At 46.9% G+C, this 21,602-nt stretch overlaps 1 pseudogene; it reads left to right on the forward strand.

The window, feature by feature from the left end:
* Positions 1–21,602, forward strand: part of LOC138492868 (lysine-specific demethylase 3B pseudogene) — a 121,365-nt pseudogene that overhangs the window by 22,430 nt on the left and 77,333 nt on the right.

Consider the following 21,602-nt stretch of genomic DNA (forward strand, 5'->3'; position numbering starts at 1 on the left):
CTGTATCATGTTTTTTGGCACATTCATTGCGCAAAGTTTTGAATCAGGCCCTGAAGGGTGTTCTAGAAGCTTCATGGACTGGCAACTTGGACCGTACTGGGCGTTATGGTCCCTCATACCTTGTTGAAGGCCCTCGCTTTGCTCTGGACATTAAATATGTCTTCAGGGCCCATGACGCCCGGTACGGGCCGAGCTGCACATCGATGAAGCTATATTGATGATGTTGATTTAGTGATGCATGTCTACATGCATATTACGTGTGTCATGGTGTGTTTTGATTCACTTGCAACTGTGGCCATTTGGCTGTACAAACATGCTTATGCTACATGCCATCTCTTTGTTGACATCTGTCATTTCTGCCTGTGAACTGTGCCTGCCAGAGGTTGTGTGTGATGCAGGTGATATACTACATTCAGTAAATGTGTAGGCTTTGCAATTTACACGCATCCATTTCTGCTTACGGTATGCCCTTGCATATCAATGCCACTGGATGGCATGCCGGAGTTTGAGTTGTGTGTTACATGTCTGCTTCATGTGTTGGCTGTCGATGTAGTGATGTCTATGTGTGTGTGTGTTATGTGCTGCTGACATGTGTACTCTTGTTTGTTTTGTTTGCGTTACAGGTGATGACGCAATGGAGCCGGAGGATGGTGATGTCATTTCAGACACGGGGTTGCTTTTACATCAACAACCAGGCACAAGTGGGTGTCGTGGGGTGGTAGACCACGAGAACCCATTTGTGCTCCAGACCGTCGTGTCCAGGGCTGGCAATCAGTCAAGCTCTGATGAACACTCTGAGCACAATGTTGAGCTGGATGCGCATCATGACGATTCGTCGCCGGTGAGTGATCCTGATGTGGATGATCTTCTGTCCGCGACACCTGCAGTGAGGGGCCAGGCAGTGTTGGAACGTCCACCTGTGGTGGTTCTGGGCGCACGGTCACACTCCACATCAGTTGCTGATGTGCCTGGGGCATCATGTCGACGGAGGGATGCAGTCCTGCGGGCGGTGCCAATCCAGCAAGGACCACGGCTCCTTGGGTCCCGCAGGTGTAAGGTCCGGCAACGCAGTGGCCGTGCGCCACCGGGGACTACTGAGTGGGAGCATGCCATGTATGCCAGTTCACAGCAACAGGGGGCAGCTATTGGGAAGATTGCTCAAGGCATAGAAAGTGTGACCCAATCCATGCTCCCCCTGTTAGGTAGGTGGAGCTCCAGCTGCAGGCAACACAGTCGCCGTGCCGCCCACTCAGGCTGGGCATGTGCCACTCACTCGGGCTGGGCATGGCAGCCTCAAACAGGGCACGCTGGGCTGAAATGGCGTCTCTGTGCAAAGCCCTTGCTGCTCAGGCAGAGGTACACAGGGAGGCCCTGAGAGTTGAACACCAATCACTCAGATCTACTCTGGGTGTGCTCAACATGTCCCAGTTGCAGCGGTCAGAAGGGAGGATGGAGCAGCTTCAAAACACCATCTCGGCTGAGCTACGTGCAAGCCGGGAGGTGCTCCCAATGTCATGTGAGGCCATGCAGGCAGAACTCCGTCTTACACATGCTACCTTGCAAGAGGAAGCACGTGTATCACGTGAGGTGCTACATGCTGACCTCTGTGCCATTGCCACACATGACCGGGCTTACCAGACCTGCATGCTTGCTGCCGTGGAGGGGCAAGCTGCGAATAGGCGTGGTTAGGCAACTGTGCCATGTCCACCTTCTGATTGTCATCCAGAGGGTGAGTAGGACGGCGACTTATCTTCCACACAGGTCGGGCCGTGCAGGCTTTGAGACCATGGAGGTTTTTTTAAAATCTTGACATCATCTCATGTGGGTGTTGAGGTGCACACCCTGTACCTCCCCCCTCCTGGGTTCCCTCCCACCCTCGGGTCGTATGTGGCCATTTTTATTTTTTTAAAATATTATTGTTTGTCTATTGTGCATTCATGTCACAGTCTGGTGGTTTGTGGCATTTGAAAGCATCCACTGTGTGTTCCAGCTGGGACCATACAAGCTTGTCTCGTGTATGTGTTTGTGGCTTCGGGTCCTGACACATATGCCACTCCTGCTTCCCCTTTCCATGGGCTTGCAAGGATGGATCAGTGTGACAGCAAATTACACAGGGGCATTGGACTTTCATCATGTCTGTGGCCAGTCTGCAGTCCTACTTGTGTATACACCCTTAGTGGGGATTAAGGATGTTTCCTCCACGGCATGTCTACAATCAATTTTGGTGAGTATGTTTTAGAACTGTGCTTTTTTTAAGTTGATTGTGATGTTTTTTCATAACTTGCCTGTATACGTGGTTGATGCACTTCATGCTGTAGACGGTAGCCTGCACCCTTTAGCTGTCAAAGCCACACTGGTGGTGGGAGGGGGCCAGGTGGTGACAATGTCAAGTCGGTACGCTTGGGCTACAGTGATTGGTCACTGTCTAACATTGTCAATGTGGGGTACTATGTACATGATGTGTTCTGCTGGTCAATGGATGTTCCTGTGCTAGGTTTACTTTTGAGGTGTCAGGGGACTGGTGTGGTTTAACACACTGGGGGGGGTCCACAAGGGCAATGTTCACATGTGATGTGCACAGGACACTGAGGGCCACTTCATTTCACATGCATTTATTGAGTGCATGTCCCTACTGACACACACACTTACACAATGCACCACCATACATACAACCACCATTCCATGCGCACACATGCACACAGATTGCCTTCTCTGCCATGCTGTGTCCCTGCAGTGCATGATCACTTACAATTTTCAGATTGTGGACATGCATCACAGGGTAAATTTTGTTGCTTGTCCTTTTTTATATGATGCTCAAGGTGTATCCCCAACACAATGGCCACTCACTGTGCTGTGTGCTGAGCTGTGTGTTGCAGGGGACACACACAGCACACGGTTTTGGGATTTGCGGATTTGGATTGACCAATGTGCATGCCAACCGGCATTCTGTCTTTTATTCATGGTACCGCTGGTGGCATGCATTTGTGTAAGACTTTGTATGTGTGGGAGGTTGTTGATCAGTCATTTCATCTGATTCCATGTCAGGTGTGATTGTCGTTTTATCACATGGCACTTCATGACTAATTTGTCATGTGTTGTGCATTTGGTTTGCTCTTTTGCTGTTGTATGCCATCTCATGGTGTGGCCGACGAGGATCATGGGGGTTGGGAGGGTTTGGTTGACATACCAGTGATTTTCATGGCCTGTTTTGCAGAGGGGTGGTCGGATATGCACCTTGTATGTGTTCCTTTTGATCACACCGGATTGGTAATGTTTAAGTAGCTAGGGATGCACACAATGTAGCACTTCCGTGGAAACATTCTCAGGGTGGTAAGGTTGTGACAGTTGACTGTCTCTTTGTCATCATCGATTGTCACCTGGTATGTGCCAGGCCTGTGTGCACTCCGCAGGGGTGGGAGTTTAGGTGAAAAATGTGGCCACAAGCTGGGTCTGGGCTGCCTCGCCACGTCCCCTTTCCCCTCCCATGCGCAGTGCCTGTGTGTGTGGTTGGGGTTGTGGGGGCACCACCATGTCCACTGGTACGCCCCGCCGTGTTGCAACATTGTGCAGGACACATGCTGCCACAATGATCCTGCACACTACTGGGGGTGCATATAGTCGCTGCCCGCCAGAACGGTCAAGGGAGCGGAAGTGTGACCTCAGCACTCCGAATGTGCGCTCCACTATGGCCCTAGTTGCAATATGGGCTGCGTTGTATCTTACCTGGGGTGGTGTGCTGGAGTTCTGTATTGGTGTCATCAGGTGGGTGCTCAGAGGGTAGGCACTGTCCCCTGGGGAGGTGATGATGGTTCTCATTAGTTGGGTTTGTGTATTTGCCTGTGTGTGACATGCATGCATGTGCACAGACATTTCTACTCGCCAGTGAGCCATGTGTCTCCATGCTTCCCGGCTTCCAGGGCCCGGCTCAGGGCGGACATTCTGTATATGAAACTGTCATGGGTAGACCCAGGATAGTTTGCATAGACAGGTGGTGATTCCCTGGGCATTGCAACCTCTACGTTCATGGAATGCCAGTGCTTGCGGGGTTACGGTAGATGTTCTCAGTGGCCCTCGGTGGACGTAGGGCCACATGTGTGCAATCTATGGCACCGAGCACTTTGGGGACGTGTGCCACCCTGTAAAAGTCCTGGACCACGGCCTGCCTTTCTGCGGGTGTTCTGGGCATGTATATGAGCCTGCGGACTGAGGGGCATGCAGTCATGATTGCCAAAACCTGGTGTAGGCAGCGTGACTGCGTGGCCTGTGAGACGCCCCCCAACTATGGCAGTTGTCTGCTGAAATGACCCAGTGGCCAAAAAATGCAGGACATTGAGCACCTTTTCCAAGGGGCTCAGTGCTTGGGAGCACAAGGTGGGTGATGGGAGGTCATCCTCCCACTCAGTTACCAGGTCTAGGATGATATGAGGTGGAAACCTATACCTCCCATAGACCTGGTCATCAGGCATCCCAAAAAGGCTAGTCCTGGGCAACAAAATGCAGGGCCTGGCTATTCTCCTCCTCCTGTGGTGTCCCACAATCACTGCTGCGAGAAATGGGACATTCATCGTAGCTGTATATGCGTGTTTGTTGTTTGCGCGCACTTTTATACTGCACTGGAGCACTTCTGCCTGCTTTCGTGTAGCGGACGTGTTTACGCCTTAGCATGTCTTTTGTTGTGCGTGGGTTTTCCCTATTCGATTCCATGAATACGTGTTGTTCATGAGCGTGTGCGCGTTCCATGTATTTCCCAGCAGTACTTCCGCAGTTACGCCCTAATTTTCACACGTTGTTCCCCATTCCATGTGTTCTGCCCTCTTTTTTGGTGTGTGCGCTACACATTGTGTGCTTTTGCTGTGCGTGTCGCGCACAGCGTTCGGGATGTCGCAGTGACATGTAAGGTAGGAGCGGATTAGGCCAGCTTCCAGGAAAAACATGCACACAGTCTTCCATGAATCGCTTGTGTGCGATTTGCACGCGTGTGTTGGATTTTTCTCGCTTACGCCACCAATTTCGCTGCGCAATTATTCCATGTATCTTCCCCTTTATCTTATAAAACATAATGGGCCTCATTACAACCCTGGCGCTAAGTGTTTAACGGCGCCGTAAAAGGCTGTGGCGCCGTTAAACACTTAGCGCCTTACTACGAGGTCCCTTTGCGGGACCCGACCTTAATGGCTGGTCTACACCAGCCGTTAAAGTAGGGACCCGCAAAGGGACCTTGGTGCTAAGTACGGTACCGCAATTTGCGGTACCGTACTTAGCGCCTTCCCCATTCCCATAGAGCCGTATGGGGCGAAAATGGAAATGGGGAATGGCCATGATTCAATGGGGAATTACCGCCCCGCCAACCTTGGAATGGGGTGGTAATTCCCCATTGAACCATGGCGGACCCGTTACAACACCGGCACCAACCATGGTGCTAATAGCGCCATGGTTTAGCGCCAGTGTTGTAATGAGGGCCAATGTATATCAGCCCACTACTAGAGTATTTGCCCAGAATAGGCAAAATAGTTCTCTGCGACATTGCCGAAGGTTAGCCATTTTAAAAATAGGTTTCAGTATTCTTTCCTGTTTATAGGACTAGACAGGACAAAACAAGATAAAATGAAGGAGGTCTTCTTCATGAATCAGACAGTAGGGGCAATGCGTCTCAATTGGGCTAGAAGACCACATTGTCATGATTGCTTCAGAGGAAGGCAATTAAGGCAATCCCAAGTTTTGGGGATTCTTTTAGCCATCTTGTTGGACCTGTAGGATGTTTTAACCAGCAAACATCTAATTATGGGGAATTTTCAACCCACGACAAACCATAAAGTTCTTCTTATGAATCTGGGACCCACAATTTAATAGAATTGACACAAAAAACACAGGGTTGCACAGAAGGAATATGTATTTACCCAATAGAAATAATTTATTCAGATTACAGATAAACAACTTGTTTCTTCATCAAAGGCCAATGATAAGAAATAATCAACATACTAGTCATTTCAGTTTTCAATGACACAGTTATTGAAATAGAGACTTTTGTAGCACACACTTCACCATAATGTAGAGGAGCAGTTGCATGCCTCTGCAGGAAACCCCACCTCCTACCTCCCATATGTTGGAAGCCTGAGATTGTGCCGTGTTTGACACCAGCAGTTGTGCCTATACCACAACGTATGTTCAAAAGAAGATGCCCATTGAAAAAACCCTATCAAATGTATCCCCGAAGGGACGACAATTTGAGGGAGGAACTCCTTGAAGGAATATGAGAAGGAGCAAAGAAAAGAAGCCTGTGACGTCATGAAAAGGTATGAATGTCGTCTCAGGATACTGGCTGAAAAGGATGTATGGATCCTACAGAAACTAATGACGAAGTAAAAAATCAAGTGAACTTTTAAATATGAAAAAGAAGATTACATGTGCATAAAGTGCTGCAGAGAATCAACTGTTCATTAATTGTACAGACACTGAAACGCAAGTAGACTAAGTCATTATAGAATCTGACTATATGTAGTGAATAGAATGAAGGCAGAGTCGCCATTGTATACAAGCTGTACATCGGTATCACAACTTTAGCAAGCCAGGACCCATGAAGAGGGAAGAGAAACTTTTTTTTTTTGCAACAAGAATAAGTTGAATCGTGGAGCTGCATGTGAGGCTGTCTGGCCTGAAGTCAAGAGTGAAGCAGCCAAGGTCAGCTATCTATTCTGGAAAGGAGAGAACGTACAAAGGACGAATCATCCCTTGGTAAGGTGCAAAGAAAGAACGCCAAGAGTGCCAAGTTTAATTTATTTAAGGCATTTAAAAGCTGCAAAATGGACCAAATGGTGGTCTCCTGTCACGTGAGCCAAGGATGAAAATAGAGTTTGAACTCAAAGTCCTAGCCAGTGTCTTCAAGAAGGAGGCAGATGTCGGTGGAGTGCTTATTAGCTGAGCGGGCGTTACAAGTAGCCAGGTGAAGGCGCTCTCCACCTTTTAAGGTTTTCTGGGTTGGAGAACACGGCGTGGTACACCGGTAAGACGGAAAGAGACAGAGGGAGTGGTAGGAAGAGAGGCAGATGAAGGGACGGCAGGCACCTGTCAAACAGGTGGCGGTTGGGTTGAGGACCCTGAACCAAGATCGAGCCTGTGTGGTAAACACTGATGATGTAGCGTGTTAAAAAGCCTTTATAAGAGGACTTACCACTTGTTGCCACCATTAATGGGAGAGGATGTGAAAGGGGGGAGGGTGGAAATGAGATGAGGATTCCATAGATCTGGAGAAGGGACAGACATAAGGATGTTGGTGAAGACGTTTCCGGAAGTTGCAATGACATAGGTGTCTGCAATGGGGAGGAAAGGGTTGGCACTCAATATGTCTTTTTTGTGCTTCTTCCTTGCAAACTTTGTAAGAGAAGAAGGGTAGGTGATAGTGTAGCAGTTGGGGAAGATATGAGAGATGGCAACTTCCATGAGGGTGGTAGAGGATAGTTGAAGGAAAGAGAAGAGATGCTGCACTGCTGGTTCTGGCCCAGATTACAAATGGTGGTTACCAGAGGGGTACATGATGCAGTGCAATCTAGGGTGCAGGATGTTATAAAGCACAACACCTAGGTTTGAGAGTCAAATAAGGGTACAAAATGCAATGCAGTCTGGGGTGCAGGTTATTAAAAAGCACCACACCTAAGTTTAATAGTCGAAGCAGTGCATGATGCAGTGGGGAAGAGGGAGAAAAAGTGAGGCTGGGGGCAGAATGAGAGAGACAGTTACAGTTTGGATAGTTAGTGGAGGAGGCAGTGGCAAAAACGTTCAGCCATCACTCACTTGACGACTTGCAGGCAGCGTGGCAGTTCAGGGGTCCCAGAATGAGTTAGCAACAACTGCTTCATGATGAACAGAGGTGGTGGGGGCAGAGGGAGTAAGCCCTCTGAGGCCTTCCAGGCCCGGACAGGCTCAGACAGGAGCCTTAGGATTGGGCCTTGGGGGTCAGACCAGCTCTTGCCTTCCGGATAGACTGATTTGGCCTTTGATGGCATAGCGGCCCAATCAGAGCAGGGCAGGCACTCGCAAGCCTGCACCTTCTGCAGCGGCCATGCTGGAACGAGAAGGCCAATGCATAAACATTGGATGGCAGCAGTGCAGCACACGGCAATCAGCTGCAGTGAAACACTGCAGTAATGATTTTGTAATAAAGCATTTTAAAATGAAGTTTTCTACTTATGTTGTAATATTCCCATTCAATTTTGCATGCTGTGCACAACTTCAGGACAAAGATGGATGGGGCCTCACAAAACCCAACAGGGCTTACCTTGCAGGTAGGTGGTGATGGGAGACTCGTGTTGCAGGAGAACAAGGCCTGTGATGGCATCAGTGAATAACAGAGGCAGGAGAGTGCTCATACACGAGCCTTAGGATTCTATTCCCATATTTATGGACAGATTAATTAGTAGTGACGTGTAGAGGGCTGGTGTTTTGTGGGAGAGAAGCTTTTTGTAGATGTCCAGTGAGTATGAGTTGCTGGGAGAACCGTGTATATAGATATCTTTTAATAGATTGTCAAAGATTTCCTTGCTTATCGGTTAGAATCAATTGAGTGTTGTGTTGATTGCTGCGGTGATGGTTTCTGGGAGGGTGTTTGTGGAACTGCAGGATGCGTCGATAGCCTGTTAAATTGCTTCTATTTTTACTCATAGGTGGGACGTGATGCTATCACAAAGGATTTGTGTGGGCACTGAGAGAAACCTGAAGATGTCTCACCCGCTGGTCGCTGGGGGTCTGTCATCCAGGTGGCCAGGACATGGCCATCGCTTTCAGATACAGTTCCTGGGGGTGGACAAGTACGGGAGAATCACCTGGATGAGGGGTCTTCCGGGAGTGGAAGTGAGATACCGGAGGGCGAGACGCAGTAGCCCCTTCTTTGTAACACCTTTTCCCCATCCTACCACGTAGGATACCAAGCAAATCAACCACCCCCGCCCCTTTTCGTGACATGAACATTCTTTCACGGACAATTCACCATGAGCGACAACAGACTAATACCAGAGCCGTATACCTGACATGTCCCAACACAAGGGTCAGGCAGAGTCAGGCAATTACTTCCACACACAGATAAAAGGCAGAGCACAAAATCACACTCTGAGCAAGGCAAAACACATGAGGAAGCAGCAGTTTCGAGATGGCAGTTTAATACGAGCAGAAAGACTGCAAGACCAGAAAGAGTTGCAAGGAGGAAGTTGCCCTTGGCCTTTTCGGAGGAAAACCGTTACTTTCAAGAGCCCTTGAGAATAAGAAACGTGAGACTGGGATTTAATGCTGAAGAAAGGTGCATTGTGTGTCGAAGGGGCCCAGGGCTCTCCCGCATCGATAGCCGAGACGGGGAGGAGCGATTTCTGCTGTGGTACTGTCCTTGGCTCCCACAACAAAGCAGTAACAGTAAAGTCAGCACAGCCGGTGAGTCAGAGAGACTGATAGCAGACCCGTTTGTGTTAAAACCAAGGTTGCAAGTGGCAACACTGTATAAAGAGAACTGTATATTTAGCATTGGCGATGAGCGATGCGAGTATAATTCGATCTGAAGAAGTAATTGAACTTTGTGATTGAACTTTGGCAGACAACCCAAGATACTCTATACAGAGTGGTCCGGCACCACGTCATTAAGTCAATTCTGGTTCAAAGCGCCCACAGGGCAAACAGGGAGGGAACATGGGATTGAAATAATAAATACAGTTCAGCATGAGGACGAACCCACTATGCCTTGTGAGTGTACAGAATATGCAATTGCAGCGAGAAGAGGGGATGTGGGAGTGGGGTAAGTGCTGGAATGTCCATGCTCGCAGGTGAGCAGCGGATGAAGTGCATAGTGTGGTAAGTGTTATGTGACCAGAGGCCGGGGTGGGTAGATCATGCAGGCCTACAGGAAGTAGGCCAGTTGGTGCAGAGGCAAATGCTGTGAGGTAGATGGAGGCTGGGGCAATTGGGTGTGGGAGGCCAGCACCCTGAAGGATAAATGAGGGTCCTGGTCACCAATCACGGCGACTGTGCGATTAGCAAAGAAGGGAAGAAGGGAAGGAGGAGGTGAAGAGGAAAGTCATGAGGAGCTTTTGGAATTTGAGGAAATCCTGCTTAAGACGAAGAGGAAGAGGGAGGCTGTTCCATAAGAGGGAGCCAGCTGAAGAAAGTGATTGGCCTCAAGCCCTCTGGTTAACAAAACACTTCACACACAAAGAGTTGGTGCCAGAGGACCTTAGAGGTCTAGCAGGAGAGTATTTAACATGAGAAAGTTGCAGATCGCGTGGTCCCAAGCCCCAGACAGCCTTGTGGATGATACAGAGGGATTTAATCAGTGCAGCAACCGGGAGACAGTGGAGAGTTTTTAGCACAGGAGACATACAGTCCCTGGGTTTAGGGCCAAGGATAAGTCTTGCTGCCCTATTCTGGATTAGCTGGAGGGGTCGTAGAGTTGAAGAAGGTAGATTCAGAAGAAGGCTATAGCAGTAGTCAAGCCTAGAGAGAACCAGAGCTCGGGTAACATGTAGCTTCTGGGGGAAAGTGAGAAAAGGTAGAATTCCTTTGAGAAGGAAGAGTTGAAAATGGAACTACTTGGCAATGTCCTAAGTGTGAGAGAGGACATTGCCAGAGTCCTAGAACAATAATAGTGAGTGCGATAGTGAGTGCCTGCAATCCTGTGTATTCTCAGATACAAGCATACTTTGCAAGGCCAAGTTCAAAGACAGTCTTCATGGCATTAGTTGTGCTAAATTGAACGCACAAACTGCATCTACAAAATAGAACACAGAATGCAGTACAATTGAGACCTTAGCTTATCAACATGGTCAGATAGCACGGTTAGGGCCTCAGCAGCACACAACATAGAATATCACAATGTGTTATTGATTTATTTTTAAATATGTGCAGTGACCTCTTTGTATCAGACAACCAGGTGGGAGGACCTGCCAGGGTCTGTTCATTTATCAGCACATGGCAATTTGTATTCCAGTTAACACATGAACAATGGAGCTTTCTGCTCCACGCTCTTCCCCTCCCCTATAATTAATGACACAGGTTGGACCCTGGGAAACAGAGGGCAGGTCTTGTCCCTCAGGCCACAGCCTGTCTACACCAGTGTGTGTGGATTCTGTCAGCAGCAAGTTCAGGACTCAGCTCACACCACAAAAAATGTTGCCAAAGTGTGGATGTGCAGTGGCGATCAGTGGAGGGTAAGTATTTTTGAATCAAGTAACAGTTTTCTTAAAAGTAACATTTAGAAAAGGCCAATGAAGAAAGAATCCAGAAATAGATAGATTAAGGGTAAAATAGAGGAGAGACAAATAAGAAAATGGAACAAGCTGTGGATGCTTCGCTAGATCGGAGCAGAGTGATAAGCACAGGCATTCAGCATACACCCCACCCCGAGGCAGCTGTGATATCTTGCATATGCTAGATTTCTGTTAGTCAAGGTAGATCCCAGATGGACTTGCCACCTTTTTTGTAAGATCTCGCCATATTTCTTATTGTAACACAAATGCTTCCTCTCTTACAACCACTCAATTACTCACATTGAGTTTACTTTTATGGATGAATACAAATCACCCTGGACATATCTCTCCTTTAACCATCCCTCGGCTGTATACTTCTACACCCTTGTCAACACATAGCCTTTCATATTTAACTCGCCCGGATCCAGTCACTCTTCCTGAGTCCAACCCCATGAGACCTTGTATGGTGACCTTCCAGCCATCAACCTATGTGCTTCACCTTGGTCATCATCTTCTTCTCTTCCTCGAGCAGCCATCTTGATGAAAATCTACCCCTATTTTGTGCCCCTGGAACATACTCTGTGATTTACTGACAGACATGCATTTTGGAAGCTAATATAGAGAGACTGAATGCTGCACTCATTCCACATCCATTTGAGAACACATTAATCAATGGTTTCTATTACATTATGTTATGCTGTGTTAAGAGATTTTTGTACTGTGCCAGTCACCACCTTAGTGGTCAAACAGCACAAAGGCTTGTCTGAGAGGTGGCATATTGTGTCTCCACAAAGGGTCTCCAGACCATGAGGAATGTAAAAGGGAATGGGTGAAACATTTAAGAAGAATCCGAGGGATAATATCCAGATGGAGGTTGAAATGATGGATATGAACTTTGTTGTAATTAGAATGCATGTGGCATTAGTGCAGAAAGATCCGAGCTGATTGTGCTCCCCTATGATCCACCTGAGAGCAAGCGCATAATCCATGTGGGCAGCATCTAGTACTTTTAAGAAATACTGAAATTAGTCTGTGAATCGTTGCATGATTGACTTGCATGGTGCTCCAGTTTATCCTTGAATCATGATTGCTAGTTAGGTGCTACTGTGACCTGTCCGAACCCAGACAGAAAATCTGGGACTGCTAAGACAATTTGCAGAAGTGACAGAGACCAAAGTAGTCTAGGTGCAAGGTGAAAGCGGCGGACACAAAATAGGCAGATAAATAGGGAGCATTGACCGTCAACCATGATCCGTCCATAGCACTCCCTATTATCCCTGACATACATTTTAAAGGGCTCTAGTGCCCATGCACAACATTAGTGAATAATGCATTTCTGCACTGGTCAGTTTGTGTGAAGCAAATGGCAGCACTCCACATTCTTCTTCTGATTGAGAAATGTTGCTCGGACTCCCATCAAACACAGTACCCAAGTGTGAAACGCATGTGGGTGATTACGTTGGGATCAGAAAGACCAAACACATCATAAGAGGCGAGTCCAAGTATATGACTCACAAGAGAACATAGGAAACAGGATAGTGAAATTCAGGCCAATCGTAGTTCCTGAAAATGGGGTGAGTGTGTGTGGTAAAGAACATTTTACTTAGTTCGCTGTGATCCTTCATGACAGCCACTCACCCCGTAGCTGCGCATGGTGTGGAAGTATACATGGATAAAAGGGCAGCCACAATGGTGTTGCGGGTAGTATTGCTAGCTTGTGGTTGCAGTTTCCGAGGCAAGGGGAGGACATGCAGGAAAAAAGAGACCAGCTAGGAGAAAAGGGAAGGCACCAATACTGTGAATCGGTGCAATGGAGACAAATAGCAGGAAAGAGATAGAGAGAGAGGAATAGAGTGAGATTAAATTTGGGAGACAAGAGAATAGGAGAGAACAAGGTGTCTTCTATGACTGGATGAACTTGTCAAAAACTGACCCGGCCCATCACTCAAGTCTTTTTTAGGAATGATGAATCTCTTAACATGGTTAAACGACTGTTCTTTTAGCAGACAAATCCTTGGTCAAGCTCATGGTGGACTTCTGGGTCGTGCATGATTATTCATCGTCCAATCACTAGCCTGAAATGTGGAGTTGAATTTCGGGTTTATTCATCAGGCTCATCCTCTAGGGCATATTACTTGAGTTTTCCAGTGAATAAGATCATTAGAATCTCCTCAATTAAGTTCAGTCTTCCATATGTTATGTCATCCAGCATTTGTACTGTGTCCTTCACCGAGTCATAAATCACTGACTCATCTTGTTTTTATTCATGAGCCAGTGGTATGGGGGCTGGAATGGGTTGAGCTGATTAAAACCTTTTCTTCATAGGTGTCAACAACTGGTCTTACTGGAGGTCTTGTGTGGTTTCAGGAGGAAAAGAGATAAGGCCCGTCCTCCCTAGCAGCCACACCTCTGCCTAGATGGAACAGGCAAAAGGGAAAATGCCACAGGAGGCTCACCGTGAGAGGAAACCCCAAAGTAATAAACCTCTCTTGTCCAGGCGTAGATTGAAGACTGGAGTATCAGTGCTGGTTTAGATGGCAGAATGCAGTGCCGAAAGAAGCAAGGGAGTGCCTCAGAATGGAAGCAGCAAAAGGGAAGAACCAGGAAATCAATTGCTGCATAGTACAGGTAAGAGAAGGAAGAGGAAAGGCACTGGCCAGGAACAAGAAAGTACAGGAGATGAGGAACAGTGGAGAGAGGGAACCACTGAAGCAACACAAGTAGACAAGACAGGTCAAGGGCAGGAAAAAATACATGAGCACCATGCAAACGGGCAGAGTTACTGGAGAATTTGTGATGCAATGAGCTGCCAGAGCCGCTGTGGTTTTATGCTGGCGTTCTTAGTCACATCCGCCGTGTTAGTTGTGGCATCATGACAAACACGGTGGTGTCCGACGTGTGGTCGCCATCTTGGATTTGGGCCTGTACCGGCATCAACATGGCCAGTGGGACCAGTATCCGAATAGTTTCTTGACAACATGCCCCCTTCCAAGACCTGGTTCACTGGGCTTACCCGGATGTCGGGCATGGAACTGACGTATCAGTCTAGGTGCATGAACATGACTTGCTGGCTCCCACGTCCTTTCACAAGGTGCATATCCTTTCCAGTCTATCAAGTATTGTAACACGACCCTCCTGCATCGTGAATCGCATACCTGTTGCACTTCGTATTCTGTACCATCAACCTTTAGAACACAAGGGGGGATGAGCCTTATTCCTAGGAAAATGTTGGCTCACTAAATGTTTTTTCAGAAGGGCATCATGGAATACCAGATTAATCCCTTTCCAGGATGGAGTTAGTTAAAGTTTGAAAGCCACAGGATTGATGATGTCAATTATTCAAAAAGGGCCAAAGTATTTGGGTGACAATTTGGAAGGCGCTATCTGTGAGGGAAGATAACGCACAGAAAGCCAAACCATCTTGCCACTTTGGAAAACTGGAGTGTCCGATCATTGTTTATCAGCATATTTCTCGGTTGTGGAATGGGCCACCTCAAGATTAACTAAGGACTGCATTTGGATTCTTTTCACTTCCGCAAGCAGATGATCGACTGAAGGTATATTCATGGACTTAAAGGGGCAAAGCAGGAAGAAAACGCAGCTGACAGCCGTAAGAGCAAGGAAAAGGATTCATTTTGATATAGGAATGAATGACATTAATATAAAGAGAACTCAGCAGTTGGTAACAAGAAGAACTGATCGTCTAATGCTGAAGTCGTATAACAACAGAGGTATTGTTCTAGGGTCTGGTTTACTCATTCAGTCTTCCCATTGCTATCTGTGTGATAACCAGAAGAGAAATCCTATTGGATGCCCAAAGACGCACATAGAGACTTCCACAATCTTGAGGTATATTGTGATCCTCCATCTGAAATAATGACGTGAGAAGACCATGTAAGCGGAAGATGTCCGTTAGGAAGATGCGACTCATTTCAGTGTCAGAAGGTAGGCATTTCAGTGTGGTGACTTGAGCCATTTTAGTAAAGGCGTCAACAGTGACCATTACAGCAGTATAACCATACAACCATCAGCGGGTGGTAACGCAATGATGAAATTTGTAGAAATCATGGACCAGGGTCTAAATGCAAAACAGGTTGAGTGGGATTCCCCAAAAGGATGATCCCTTGGGGTCTTGGATTCTAAGCACATGGCACGAGTGGTGACATATTCTTTTATACCACATTCCAAGGTAGGCCACCAGAAGTGACGTTTTAAAAGGTCTTTGGTAGCGGTTATCCCTCAATGGCGAGCTGATGGAGTATCATGACAAAGAAACAAGGCGGACTGTTGTAGCTGTGGTGTGGGTAAATAAACCTGAGCATGTTGGAAGTGCAACCCATCATCCTTCTGAAGGCACCATTTGTTCACGAAAGATACCACAAGTGGATGTGCAGCAGTAACCAAACGTATCTGTTGCACAAAAATATGAACCTCATAGATCACAATCAAATTCCATTGGATATTTTCTTTAGGCATCTGTTGTGGACAGGAATTGTCGTCTCTCCTAGATAAGACATCTGCAAAGGTATTGGAAGACCCAGGAATGTAGGTCAAGACAAAGTCATATTCAGAAAACAAATATGCCCAACGACCCTGTCGACAACTGTGACACTCAGAATTCTGTAGTGCTTGTAATTCCGATGGTCAGAACAAACCTCCATAGTATATTGGGCTTCAAGAAGAAGATGCCGCCATTGAGTAAATGCTAATTTAATAGCCAGTAGCTCTTTTTCTAATACGGGATAGAGACATTCACTGGTGAAGATGGTTTTAGAAAAATACGCCACAGGATTTTCATCCTTATCCTCCTGGACTTGTTTTAAGACGACTCCTACAGAGCTGTTAGAGGCATCAGCTTCAGCAATACATGCCTTGGTTTCATCTGGTTGATACAGAACTGGAGTGAAGTAAATGTTTCCTTCAAGGTGAGAAACACACAATTGGTAGAGGAGGACCATAGAAACATATGCCCTTTCTTCAATAAGTCGGTTAAAGGCAATACTCATTCAGAAAAAGATATGTTTTTTGATAATAGTTGGCAAGCCCTAGGAACCTCTGGATATATTTTACTGACGTCAGTGTGCGCCAATCCGAACCAACCTGTACCTTGCGATTGTAAGACAATGGACCTCATTACGACTTTGGCGGTAGCCATGCCGCTATTTGCGGCATGGCTGCCGATGAAATCAGGTCCGGGTCTGGGTTCCCAGAATGGGGAATTACCGGGCCATTCAGAGTTCAGAGGGCCCGGTAATTCCTCCCTCCAGGAACTCGGGCCCGGACCTTCCCCATTCCCATCTGAGCCCTCATAGGGCTCAATGGGAATGGAAAAGGGTGCAAACAACGGGCCGATTACGAGCGGCCCGTTGTTTTCTCCCTCTTCCCCTCGCGGGACCCGGTAAGGACGCCTGGTTTGACCAGGCGTTACTTACCAGGTGCCGCGAGGGGAGCTTGTAATGAGGCAGAACGGGTTTAACGGGTCCGCCTCCATTAGCGGAGCCCGTTAACCCGTTCCGCCTCAGTCGTAATGAGGCCCAATATGTGGCCTAAGTAGCAGAGCGATGAAATATCAAATAACCATTTTTCAGGTTTTCAGCCTTTAAATTGTGTTGACAAAGCCATTCCGGAACCTCACAGACATGATTATGATGAGCATCTGCTGTTTTGGAAAAAATTTGAATGTCATCCACCTAAACAATTACTGTATGGAAAAGTAGGTCAGAAAATATATGGTCCATGCATAGCTGGAAAATAGCTGGGGAACTGGCAAGGCCAACCAGCATGACACAATACTCGAAGTGCCAAACAGGGTACGGAACGCCGTTTTCCATTCATCACCAGAGCATACCCTCACAGGATGGTAAGCCCCTCTCAAGTCTAAATTCGTAAAGATACATGCTTCTTGTACAGCCTCCATAATATTGTTGATCAAGCGTGAAGGATAACACTCCTTGACAGTTATTTTGTTCAACCCGCGATAGTCTATACATGGGTGCAATTCTGAGGTCTAATTTTTTGGCACGAAGAATAAAGACTTTCTTGCAGATACCATTGTTGTATGTCCTTTTCTGACTGGGAAGGTCCCTGGAGGATAGCTCAGCAGCAACATGCTCGCCTTGGAAACAAGATGACACGAAGCAACACAGGTTTGATCCCCGGGTCCGTGCTTAGAAACCTCTGGCTATTAAGCGCGTTATAAATACACAACTAAGACATATTCCTGTAACAGCGCGCCTTGATGCCCCCGGGCTGTGTGAGCGCATTAAAAATGCAAAATAAATAAAATAAAAATACATACAACTAAAAGGAACCAAGGTGTTCAGCAATTGGGTGATGGTGCAATCATCGTCCCTATCTGGAGGTAGGCTTCTAGACTGTTCATGGGTAAGGACATCTAGATAAGCCTGATAATGACTCAGTATCATATAGTTTATAGTACAGATCATGGCACAAGAGTCATGGTCAAACTTGGCGGAACGGGTACTGGTTCAATATTCAGATCCACAAACATGGTATGTGCCTCCCAATTGATAGAAGGATTATGTAGTACCAGCCAAGGATCAAAGGATAACAGAATAATGGACAGATTGTATGATATCAAACTGTAGACATTCGGAGTGACCAGATATCTACATCTGAACACTGTTGGTGTGTTGTCTCACTGGTCCCGAGATCAAGGGATGGCCGTCCACCCCTTCTATGGCCTGTGCAATAGCCTTAGTGCTGTGTGGGACATTGTGGTCATGGGCCCACTTGTCATCCATATATAGACCTGCGGCCCCACGGTCAACAAGGCCTGGTACTTCCCATGAGGTTCCAGAAGGTAGAACCATACGTAAACCTAGCCCAACAAGATTGGTGTTCAGGTGCCGTAAACCTAGCCCAACAAGATTGGTGTTCAGGTGCCTGGTACCTTGTATCAATATACCTGGTGTCTCTTGAGGACATCCTACTGTCTCCCAGTTCTCAGTCCTCTCTAGACCCAGGAGCTGATGTTTCCCGACCGACATAGAGGGGCTACCAAACAGTCTTTGACTAAATGCCTATGAGAGGAATAGTACATACAAAGGCCTGTTGTCCTGCACCAGGTACGTTCCTTCTCAGATAAGCGACCACGGGCAGCCCCAATCTGCAGAGGTTTAGATACGTCTGGCCTTTCAGGGCTAGGAAGAGGAGGACGTGGTAATGGATGCTGAACAGGACTCTGTATATTTCTACGTTCTTGTTTGCATTTGTGCATCCTATAATCCATCTGAAGGACCAAGGTCACCAAAGTGTTGAAATCAGGTGAACAGGGTACTAATTCATCTTTAATTTTGTCATTCAAAGCCCAACCTAAAAGGGTGAAACAGGCATCTTTTGGCCAGCCAGATACCTTGGCGAACTGTTTAAAATGGGTAACATAAGTAATGACATTCAAACTGCCTTCTGAAAAATCGAACAATGATTCTTGAGAAGTATAGACCAAATCAGGTCGATCAAACATGGACTTTAAAGCAATCACAAATCCTGTATAGTTATTCAGTAAAGGGTTGTTGGCAGTGATTAGGGCAGTCACCCAAGTTAAGGCATTAGCGGTCATATGCGTAATCATCAGGCCAGCCTTAGCATGGTCAGTCTGATGAGAAGCCTGCCTAAAAGTAATTTGCATGGTACAGGCTTCTAGAAACTCTTTCAGTATCTTAGGTTCTCTGTTAAATTGCTCTATAGGCGAAGTTCCCCCAGGCGTAGTATGGAGAGTTCCTTGAGAAGTCAAGGCTTGCTGAAGTATGGCGTTTTCTGCTATTAGTCCTTGGACCTGTATGGTCAAGGATTGTACTGCCGCCATAAGTTCTTGTAATTGCTCCATCTCCTGATTGCTTTTGCGTCGCAATCTGTCAACAATTGGTCTTACCGGAGGTCTTGTGCGGTTTTGGGTGGAGAAGGGATAAGGTTGGTCCTCCCTAGCATCCACTGCATCCACCTGGATGGAACAGGCAGAAGGGACAATGCCAGAGAAGGCGAACCCTGAGAGGAAAACCCAAAGGAAAAAAACACTTTTGTCCAGGCATAGAAGACTGGAGTAGCAGTGCTGGTTTAGCTAGCAGGATGCAATGGTGGAAGGAGTGCCACAGAATAGAAGCAGCAAAAGGGAAGAACTAGGAAAACAACTGCTGGAGGATTCAGGTAAGAGAAGGCAGAGGGAAGGCAATGGCCAGGAACCAGAAAGTACAGGAGACGAGGAACAGCAGAGGAAGGGAATTTCTGAAGCAACCCAAGTAGACAATAAAGGACAAGGGCAGGAAAAAACAAATGAGCGCTATGCAAATGGACAGAGTTACCGGACAGTTTGCAACACAGTGAGCTGCCGGAGCCGCGGTGGTTTTCTGCTGCCGTTCTTAGTCTCATCTGCCATGTTGGTTGTGACGTCATGATGCGTACGGTGGTGTCTGACATGGGGTCACCATCTTAGAATGGGCCTTTTACCGGTGCCACCATTGCCATAGGTACCAGTGGCTGGATAGATTTTTGACTAAAGGTTCAAACCAGCATTTGAGTTGGGCACTTTAAGTCTCACGCATCTGTAGTCAAAACCCCCACAAATGTCCATCCTACCCTGGCTGAACTTAAAACTCTCTTAACCACACATTGGCAGCGGGGCAGGGAAGCGATTTAATGGCAACTCACACAAGTACCACTGGCTAGACAGAACAATTGCTGTACCAATAATGTAATGGGTCCTCATCCTTTCATGCAGGTGAAGTGCCAGGTAGTGAGGCATCAAGGAACTGTGCTCTAATGTCCTGCTATCTGTTCCTGTTGATGACTCATCTGTATTCAAGATGTCTGTCACTGAGGGGAATGCCCATGGTTTCCCCTCAATGTAAGCTACGCCTGTACAGGTCACAAAGATTTCAGTAGGAGTCAGTGATATACTACCGGCTGATGCCATCAATTTTGAGTTTGACATTCCCAGTGTACTTGGCCAAATTTGGTCTGGTTGGAGCTTTTAATGCTTCTTACATTATTTCACCAATTGTTGTTGCAACACTCAGTAGGTCACCCTTGACATTTGCAAAGTGTCTCCTCCATGTGATGCCTGTTGGGAGTCCATCCCCCTCAGACACAGGCAGATGAAAAGCAGCCACTTTTACTTTGAAACATGGGTCCATGAAGGAAGCCAGCAGGTACTCCAAGTTACCTTCATATCCATTTCCCCATGGATCACCTCACAAGGTTGAAAGCAGGTCCCTCAACAGCTGTGCCACATCAGCATCACCTTCTAAGGCACGGTCCCTCAACATGTTGATCAAGTTGAGCTCATGCAAGTCACAGAGGGAGAACTTCACTCAGGGAGGCATTTATTCATTTATTTAATTGTTTTTTTATAATGCACCTAATACCGTACCTGATTTTGGTTTCTAAGCGCGGATCCAGGATTCGAACCTCTGTTGCTCTGCGTGGTCTTGCTACCAAGGCCAGCGCATTGCCCCTCCGTTCATTGGGATGGTTAATACATTTGGTGTCCTCGTCTAAAAGGTCACAGAACAGAACATACACTAAACATGAGCTGCAACTGGCATGGAGCAGATCTGGTCTGTCATGTGACTTGTGATATTTTTGGCCACGCTCAAATGCTTCTACTATAATGGCTTGATGCAAAGGGGGATTACTGCTATAAAACACTGGAGTGCAAGGGTTAGAGCTCCCGGCCCTACTCTCAAGAATTAATACAGCATATTTAGGGGTCATTTTATCTTCCTTGTCTGATGGTATGGGGAGGGGTGCACCTCACATTTTCTGTCTTCTTTTCCTATCTATGCACAGTGTTGCAGAACCTGGGACCACATAGATGTGGTACACACGTTGGTCCCTGCTCTCCATCAGCACTACGTTTTTCTGCAGTCTGTTAATTCTGTGTTAAGTACTGCCCCACTTTTGACGTTCGTTTTGGCGCGTATTCCGGACTGGCCGCAGCCGATGCCAAAACTGGCTTCATAGATATTTACTGTGGCATTATCACCAACAGACGTCACGCATACATGCAGTTTCCACGCTACTTTATTATAATGAAAAAAATGATAAAACTAAATATATAATACATGGTAAGAAAAACATAAAGCATGAAGCTATTTTTTATACCTCTCTGCAGGTGAGCCCCTTACTATGTTGGCAAACAGATTCAGGCCAGAGCTGGGGTAGCTTCAAGGCCTCCGTGCACAGCTCCCATTGTGCGCCTTTCCCTCTCTATCAAAGAGATCACATCTTTATTCAGGTGATTAAAAAACGTAAGTCAAAAGGCAAGAAACCTCCACCACTTTCTGTCCGTATGAAGCGAAGGGCTAACAAGGCAAACATATGATATGACATGATAGGTTATTTATAACACGCTTAATACCCAGA

Source organism: Ambystoma mexicanum, chromosome 10 (assembly GCF_040938575.1).
Source record: "Ambystoma mexicanum isolate Mex_15411 chromosome 10, UKY_AmexF1_1, whole genome shotgun sequence".
NCBI classification, from domain to species: Eukaryota; Metazoa; Chordata; class Amphibia; order Caudata; family Ambystomatidae; genus Ambystoma; species Ambystoma mexicanum.